This window comes from Ursus americanus, chromosome 14 (genome assembly GCF_024610735.1).
Source record: "Ursus americanus isolate L20-20 chromosome 14, mUrsAme1.1.p, whole genome shotgun sequence".
In the NCBI taxonomy this organism is placed as follows: domain Eukaryota; kingdom Metazoa; phylum Chordata; class Mammalia; order Carnivora; family Ursidae; genus Ursus; species Ursus americanus.
Genome location: NC_142140.1, coordinates 56,727,969 through 56,736,873, shown reverse-complemented (window position 1 = coordinate 56,736,873; position 8,905 = coordinate 56,727,969).

The following is an 8,905-nucleotide window of genomic DNA, read 5'->3' as shown; positions in this document are numbered from 1 at the left end:
CGAGAAAAGCAAAGCACTGGGATGGAGAATGTGGGGTGTGATTTTTTTTTTGTGGGGGGTATAATTTTTAATGGGGTGGTCAAGGGAGGCCTCCCAGATTGGCATCTGAATGCAGAAGTGAGGGAGGAGAGGAGAGAGCCATGTAGAGAGCTAGGAAAGGAGCATGTTCAAAGGCCCTGAGGCAGACCATGCTTGGTAAGTTGGAGATGCAGCCAGGGAGTTGATGTGGCTGGAGTGGAGTGAGTTCTTGGATGTATAGAGCTCCGAGAGGTTAAGTCAGTTGTCGAAGGTCACACAGCTCCAAAGTCACTGGGAGAAATGTCTGGTGGCCTTGAGCTTCTAAGTGGCCTTCAGTGCTGGGACATGGCCAAAATATTCCTGGTCAAGGAGATGTAACGTAATTCTGATTTGCAAAATAAAGTCCTGGTGATTTTGCCCCACATCTTTTCAACAAAAGGAGAACAGCCATGCTCACCATCCTTCCTGGTGTGGCACTCAACCCCCACCTCCAGTTCCCTGTGAGTGCAATCAAGGGCGTTTGCCATTGCGCATGTGCACTTGGTGGGGGAGGGGAAGGAAAGGGCGCTGCCCCACCGGCCCTTAGCACTTCCTTTTCAACCCCACAGCGGCCTCCTCCTGGAAATCTTTCAGCCTTCTTCAGTCTCCCCCAAGGCGAAGGCTGCCAGAGTAAATAGAGGATGCCCACTTCAATTCGAATTTCGGATCAACAAGGAATACATTTGGGGGGTATAAGTATATTCCATGCTGTACCTGGGATATACGTCTATTCAAAAATTATTCCTGTTGACCTGAAATTCAAATTGAGCTGGGGATCCTTTTTATTTTATTTTATTTTATTTTATTTTATTTTATTTTATTTTATTTTATTTATTTTATTTTATTTTATTTTATTTTATTTTATTATTTTATTTTATTTTATTTTATTGTTTTCGCTAACTTTGGCAACTCTACCTCCAAACTCAGATCCCTTTTTCTGCCCCAGCCGTGTCCCTGGAAAACTGTCACCTCCCAGCCTTGGTGGGCTCCTTGAGGGCAACACCTGTCCAGGATTCCCAGTGTGGGAGGTAAGAAACATATCGTTTTCTGAGATATTTTATTTCATTATTCAGAGGCCTCTTTGTATTGTCCCCGCTTTCTGGGTGAGGAAGCTGAGGACTGCAGAGGTGATTAACGGGCCCCAGGTCACACAGCCAGAAACGGACGGCCTGAGCTTGTTTGAGATCTCAGTGTACCCTCCTCCTCCGCACCCTGCCTCCTCCCTCTCTCCTCCTTCCCCCTCCGTCCCTCCTCCTCCCCACCTCCCCTTTCTTTCCCTCCTCTATACTGCCCTTCTTCCTCCTCTTCCTTTGCACACTTTCCAGTGGAAGGGCTCTGAAAACTCCCCAGCTGTTTCCCACTGAGCCCAGGGAAAGAAGAGACAGACCAGCATTGTAACACAAGGTGGCGCTGCTGGTCCCAGATTGGTCTCCTCCTGGCCCAGGTGTTCCTCCCCCCACCCCCATCTACCCTCTGACCCTTCCCACCTTCCAACAATCCATCTAGTTATTGAGTATCTCCTATTATTGTGAGCCAGGCCACCTGGCCGTGAGGACCCAGTGATTCACTGGCTATGCAGTCAGGCAACAAGCAATTATTAAGCACCTGCTGTATACCAGGCCCACACTGGGCAGCCCTGGGGATTCGGCCTCCACCTCCACTTTCAAGGCACTCATAATCCAGTAGGACACATGCATGGGACCAACAGGACTGCCTTAAGACTTTCACAGCCCTGGGGTGCCTGGGTGGCTCAGTCAGTTAAGCAGCTGCCTTAGGCTTGCTGGGCTCCCTGCTCAGTGGGAGTCTGCTTCTCCCTCTCCCTCTGCCCCTCCCTCCCGCTTGTGTTCTCTCTCTCACTCACTCTCTCTCAAATAAATAAGCAGCATCTTAAAACAATTTTCACAGCCCTAAGGCACTTTTGCCATTGTGGGTCCCTCCCTCTGGGAAAAAATATTGCAAACAATCTTTTACGACTGCATTGGTATTATACTCATTGTTTTCTTCTGATTTTAAGATAAATTAAAAACAAACCACTTCCATGGGCTCTTAAAAGTGTCATGGGCCTGGGTCTCCTGTGTCTGACCAATGAGTTGGCTCTGGTGACTGAGGGCATAAAATACAGGTGATCGGGACTGTGATGGGGGCTGCACATGCATGGGGGCCCAGAGGAGAGCTGGGCCCAGGTTGTGGGTGGTGCTGGGAAGTCTCCAGGAGGAAGTAATGTCTAAGCTGAGGCATGAGAGAGAAATCAGCATCAGGCAGGTGAAGGTCCTGGAGAGGTATTCCGGGCAGGGAACCTCTGGAGTGTGCGGGTGCACAGTGAGGCCGGAGGGTAGAATGTGGCCCCGGCAGCGTGTCAGGGAAGAGAGCCGAGATCAGACCGTTTGGCAAGGGCCAGGCTGATAAGAGCCCCGAGGACATTACGGAGCCACAGGAGGTTCTGAAGCACGGTCAGCAAGGGCAGGTTGGAGCATTGGAAAGATGTCTTGGGCTGCCCTATGGATAAAGGAAATTAGGAAGAGGAAGATGAACCCCCTTGCCTCAGGTAAGTCTTAAAGAAATGGTGGAAGTCATAGGAAGATGGAAGGGGGTGGTGCAAGGGGATATTCTAGGCATCTTGATGAATTATTCATTCAAGAGGTATTTATTAAACACCTCTGGTGTGATCTGCTGAATACAGCAGTGAAACAGAGAAAAAGACTCTCTGGAAGAGGTGTGTTCCAGGCAACAGGAATAGCCTATGCAAAGGCCCTGGGGCAGCACTGGGCCCAGTGTGTTGGAAGAACGGCAAAGGCCCTAGTGGCCAGAGCAGAGTGATCCAGGGGGAGAGAGGGAGAGGACAAGGCAGGTGGGCTAAGGGAGGACTTGGGCTTGTACCCCAAGGGAGGTGGGTGGCCTGAAGGGTTGTGGGCAGAGGAGGGGGGCACCTGACTCAGGTGGGGGCTATGGTCTGTACCAAGGGTCCTGAAAGATCAGGAAGCTTTTGGGGAACCATGGCTCCTTCTGGGAGAGGGGTCTGGGAACTGGGAGTAGGGGTTGCTTGGAGCCCTGCTGGGGAAGGGGCTTCGAATGTCAAGCAGAGCCTTTGGGCCTTTATTGTTAGAGCAGTGGGGAGCAACTGTGGGATGCAGAGCAGGGAGGCCGTGTTTAGGTCTCTGGGGAAGGGGGGTGGAGACTTCAGGATGCAGAGAAAGGCAGGGGTGAGGGCAGGGCAGGCGGGAGCTGATGGCCCATGACCAGGCCTGCAGGAAGTGGGGGTAGATGGGAGAGACTACAGCATGGAGTGGACAGGCCACGCTTCAGGAGGTGAGGCTGACTTGGGCCTCTGTGAAGGACCCAGGGAGGTGGAGGACACCTGGGCCATCCCCAGGGCTAGGACCAGCGGAGGAGCAAGTGTGGGAGGACGTCAATGAGCTTAGTTTTGCCTCTCTGAGAGCCTGTGGCCTAGGGTTGCAAATTTATCACATAGAAATACAGGATACCCAGTTAAATGTGAATTCCAGATACACAATGTATCGTTTTAGCATAAGTATGTCCCAAATATTGTAAGGGACATACTTATGCTAAGAAATATTCATCTGCCTGTCCTGTAGTTTTTCTAGCAGCCCTGCCCCGGCCACCACAGGCCTGCCTCTGTCTTCCCCACGGCTGCAGCTATGGCCAGCGGCTGGACGGTCTGACCAACGGTGGCCCGATGGCCAGAAGGCAAGGTTTTGTCTCCTTGGGCCGGCTCACGGCGGGAAACCGGGGTCTTTTAACATGCAGGCCCTGGCCTGTCCCCGCCCCCCCTCCCCGCCCTCATGGCGCCAGCTGCCCGCTGTCCTTGCACGGAGGTACGGGCTTGGGGGAGGGGAGCTGCTCTGAGACCCACTGTCTGTCCCCTGGGCCAGCCCCTCCCCGGCCAGGCAGGTCCCACTGGGCACCCCTCACCCCAGAATGCCAGGTCAGGGGTCCCAGCGGCCGGAAGGGCTCCACGTGGCCTTTGTCCCCCCAGCTCTGGTGGCCCGTCCAGCTCCAGCCAGATGTCTGAGGCCCCGTGGCCTCTCTGTGAAGTCCTGCAGGCAGAGCAGGCTGACTTCCTCGTCAGAACATACCGGAAGGACCGAGGCCCAGGGCCGGTTGACCAGGAACTAGATCCCTCAGTGCCACAGCCACCCCCTGAGCGCTCCCACACTGAGCGGCCTTGTCCGGGGTGGCCAGGCCCGGCAGCTCAGGGCACGGCTCTCCAAGTGCCAGCTGCCAGGATGTGCCGGTCACGTTGGTGGGGAAAGAACACGCCGTTCTTGGCTTTCCTGGCTGCCCCTTTGTTCCCAGGCAGAGGTGGGGGGCTGTTGCCCTGGAAACCAGCCCCTTCCCCCTCAAACAGTCCCTTGAGGTGAGGATTGAAGGCACCTTGGGTCTGGGGGTTCTGGCCGGGAAGGGTGTCCCCTGTCGCCCAGGGGGTCAAAGGAGTACCCTCCCCCCAGCCGGCCCTGGCTGCTCAGAGCTCAAGTGTCCTGGGCCGTGGGGGAGGCCAGGTCACCCCCTTGGGATTGGAATGCCGGAGGTGGCAGCAGCAGGGGGGAGGACATTCCCAGCGGGGCAGGCGCCGTGGTGGCAGCTGCTGGGCCCCGCCTGTCCTATGTCCCCTGAGTTGGAGGCTGCAGCTGGTGTGGTGGCTTTGGTTCCCGGGGGGGAGGTGTTATTTTTGGGGTAGGGACACAGGAACGTGAGAGGTGCCTCCCCCCAGGGCAGGAAGTGGGGTGGTCCCAGCTGTGTTCTCCCGTTGGCCCACCTGTCCCAGTGGGCACCACAGGCCACCGCACAGGAAGTGTTCCCAACGCCCGCCTGTGTGACCTCCTGAATCTGGGGCCCAGAGGGGAGGCAGCCAGTGGGGAGGGTGCAGGGGCCCGCTATTGCGAGTCAGAATCTTCCAGAAGCCCCCAGCTGTGGTAACAGCAGTGCCTATGGAGTAAGCGCTTATTTTGGCTGATGCATTTATAGACGTAGGCTGTTTGATCCAGCATCTCGGGGAAGGAGGGACTAATGATGAATTTGAGTTTTACAGGTGGGGTTACTGAGGCTCAGAGACACCAGTGACTTGCCCAAGGTCACACAGCATATAAATAGCAGAGCTGGGAATCTTATTAGCATTTACTATCAGATACACTAACTCAGCATAGACCGCCAACCCTATCATGTGGACAGGGGCTACCACTTGGGTTCGATTCTTCTCCCAGAACCCTCAGAGATTCTGTCTCCGCTTGGGATATCTGGAGACATTTTTGGTTGTTCTGACTGCGGGTACTCCTGGCACGGAGCGGGTGGGACCAGAGTTGTGCCAAGGTGAGTAATAGTAATTAATATTTCATAACAATGCCAGCTATTATTATTAATTGCATTATTCTAAGTATAATCATTATTTCTCATAATTATTTATGAGAAAACTGAGGTTCAGAGAGCCTGTATTTTGGACCTCCAGCCCTTCTGAGGTACATGAATCCTGACTGCTTCCATAAGACCTTGTAAGCTTTGCAGGAACCCATGATGATAATGAGGACTCAAACCCACAACCCCAAGGACAGGCTCAGACAGCCCACCACACCCCCGGTCCCCACCTCAGCTTGGCCACGCACTGGGAGCCCAGGCTGGCCATGTCACCTGCCTCAGCTCTGCATCTCTGAGACGGGTCCCTCCCTCCTTAGCCGAAGCAGTAAAAATAAGAGTCTCCGTGGTGCTCAGAGAGGCACTACCGAGGGTGGTTAGGGGATCTCATCCTGGCTTTGCGAGCCTGGGCACCCCTGCACTTCTCTGAGCCTCTGTTGGCTCGTCTGTGAGATGGGGCATTCATGTCCTGACTCACAGATGATGGGAGGATTAAAGAAGCAGTCCACGGCTTAGCTCAGTGCGCGGGGTACAGTAAGCACCATATAAGGCTTGGGTGTTGCTATAATTAAAAACATTTTAATGGTGGTAAAATACACATACATAAGCTTACCTTAATTTATCTCAGCCATTTTTAAGTTCAGTGGCATTGAGTGCATTCACACGATTGCCCAGCCATCCCCACCATCCCTTTCCAGAACATTCTCATCTTGCAAAACTGAGACTCCGTCCCCATGAAACACTGACTCCCCACCCCTGTCCCCATCCCTGGCACCTACCATCTACTCTCTGTTTCTGTGGATGGGACGGAAGCCTCTAGGGACCTCCTAGAAGCAGCAGACAGGAATCGTCCTTTCGAGATGGGCCTATTTCACTTAGTGTAACATCCTCGAGGTTCATTTATGTTGTAGTGTGTATCAGGATTTCCTTCCTTTCTAAGGCTGAGTGATATTCCGTCACGTGGATGGACCACATTTGTTTAGCAGCTCATCCATCCGTGGACACTCGTGCTGTGGGACCAGCCTGGTGATAATGGAAAGAATAAGAGTCTAGAAGGATACTAAAGGTGGATCCAATGGGATTCGTCAAGGAATCAGGGAATGTGGTTTTAACAAATATACCCATGGGGCGCCTGGGTGGCTCAGTCAGTTAAGCGCCTGCTTTTGGCTCAGGTAATGATCCTGGGGTCCTGGGATCGAGCACCACACCGGCTCTCTGCTCAATAGGGAGCCTGCTTCTCTCTCTCCCTCTGCAGCTCCCCCTGCTTGTGCTTGCTCTCTCTCTCTCAAATAAATAAACTCTTAAAAAAAAAAAATACACCCACAAGGGGTGCCTGGCTGTCTCGGTCCATAGAGCATGTGACTCTTGATCTCCAGGTTGTGAGTTTGGGCCCTAAGTTGGGCATAGAGCTAGCTTAAAGTAAAAAACAAAACAAAAAATAAGACAAAAAACCCCAAAAAACCATCCACAGATGTTTTGACACTCCTTTAAAAAGGTGGAGCTTAATTCTCTTCCCCGTGAGTGTGGGCTGAACAGAGTGACTTGTTTCTTAAAGACAAAATATGGCAGAAGTAATTGTGTCGAACACCTCAGAGACTAGGTCGTGAAAGTCACCGTCCCCTCTCTGCTCTCTCTTGGGTCACTTGCTCCAGCGGAAGCCAGCTGCCATGTTGCGAGGACATCCAAGAAGCCCAGGTGGCGCCAAGAGGCATGTGGGTGGGGCTTCTTGGGAGGGGCTTCTCCAGCCTGGCAAGCCTGTAATCGTGCTCTCTCTCCAGCTGCTGTGTGGACAATGGACTAAGGGGGCAGGGGTGAGAGCAGAGCCACTTGGGAGGCCAGTACAACAATCATCCAGGTAAGCATTGGTGGTGGCCTGGATTCAGGCGGTGGCAGGGGAGATGGAGAGAAGTGGACAGGTTAAGCAGTTACGTAGGAAACAAAACAAACAGAGCTTGGGAGAATGAAAGGCTTAGGTGGGGTCTTCAGTGACATGGGGAGCTGAAGACGGAACAGGTGGGGTACCGGTGGGAAGAAGATGAGGTGACAGGTTTAGTTGTGGCCGTGTTGAGTCCATGTCCCTAAAATGTCCAAAGGCCTCCGTAAATGTAGCTACTTGTATGATAAGAGTAGACTAGAGGCTCTCAACTGAGGGTGATTCTGCCCACCAAAGGGATTCTTGGCAGCGTCTGGAGAAATTTCTGTTGTCACAACTTGGGGGATGCTACTGGCATCTAGTGGGTAAAAGCAGGAGATGCTGTTCCACGTCCTGCAGTGAGCAGGATTGTCCCTCATAAAAGAAATATCTGACCCCAAATGTCAATGCGCAGAGCTGGAGAAATCCTAGGGTAGACCAAGGGCTGAAAGAAGTAATTGTCAATTTCAGCGGATATTGTTTATTTAATAAAGTTTTATTCCTTGTCTTTGCAAAAATCGCATAGATCAAGTTTCCTGAGCAACTTCCCTTCAAACAGTCCTCTCCAAACAGCTGGCAAGAAGGGAAAGAGAGGACAAGATTCCTGTGGCCACTTTCTAATGGATCTCGCCTGAAGTGACTTACATCACTTGGCCAGATCAGGCACATGGCCATTGGCCATGATCGTCTTACTTGCCATTGGTCAGATCAGTCACATGGCCACACCTGACTGCAAGGGATGCTGGGAAATGTAGTCCAGCCTAGGTGCCCAGGAGGAAGATGGAAAGCGTGATGTGAGTGGAGCTAGTCCTTGCCGTGGTGTTATTGTCCTCATTATTTTTGTTATTATTTAGATCTATTGTCTGCAGGGATGACCCTTGAAGTTCAGGCATGTTTCAGTACCTAGTAGAGGAGGGTGAGAGGTGCTGCCTGGTAGGGGTGGAAGGCTCTCTGAAAGAAGAGGCATGGATCATGCGCCTTTGAAGAAAGCAGACACCAAAAATCTGAGAAGTGGGGGAAGAATAAGAATGGTGTGGCATCGGGGAAGTCATTCCTTCATTCCTGACCATGCAGAGCCTTGTAGGCCAGGGTGAGTGCCGTGGGGACCCAATGGGCCGAGGTGGCCTGATTTGTCCTGAGAGCCTTCTAGTTGCTTGAGGAATCAGATCGCCAGGTGAAATACAGGACATCCAGTTAAACTGGAATGTCAAATAAACAACAAATGATTGTTTAAGCCTCAGTATATCCTAGATATAGCATGGGATGTACTTATGCTAAAATGGTATTGTCCTTCTGAAATGCAAATGTAACGGGGCATCCCAGATTTTTATTTGCAGGGAGGACAGAACGTAGGGGACAAGGTCAGGTGCAGGTGACTGACGATCATGGATGAGACATCGGCAGATATGCAGGGCCTGTGTTGGGAGAACTTTGGCTTCTACTGAGTGAGGTGGGGTAGCCCTGGGAGCCTGAGTGTAGGACAGCTGTGCCCTGACTTGGGTAGGAGGCTTCCAGACCCAGCCCTGGCACTTGGCAACCACCTGCCCCCGTGGATTGTCCCCGCCCAGCGTC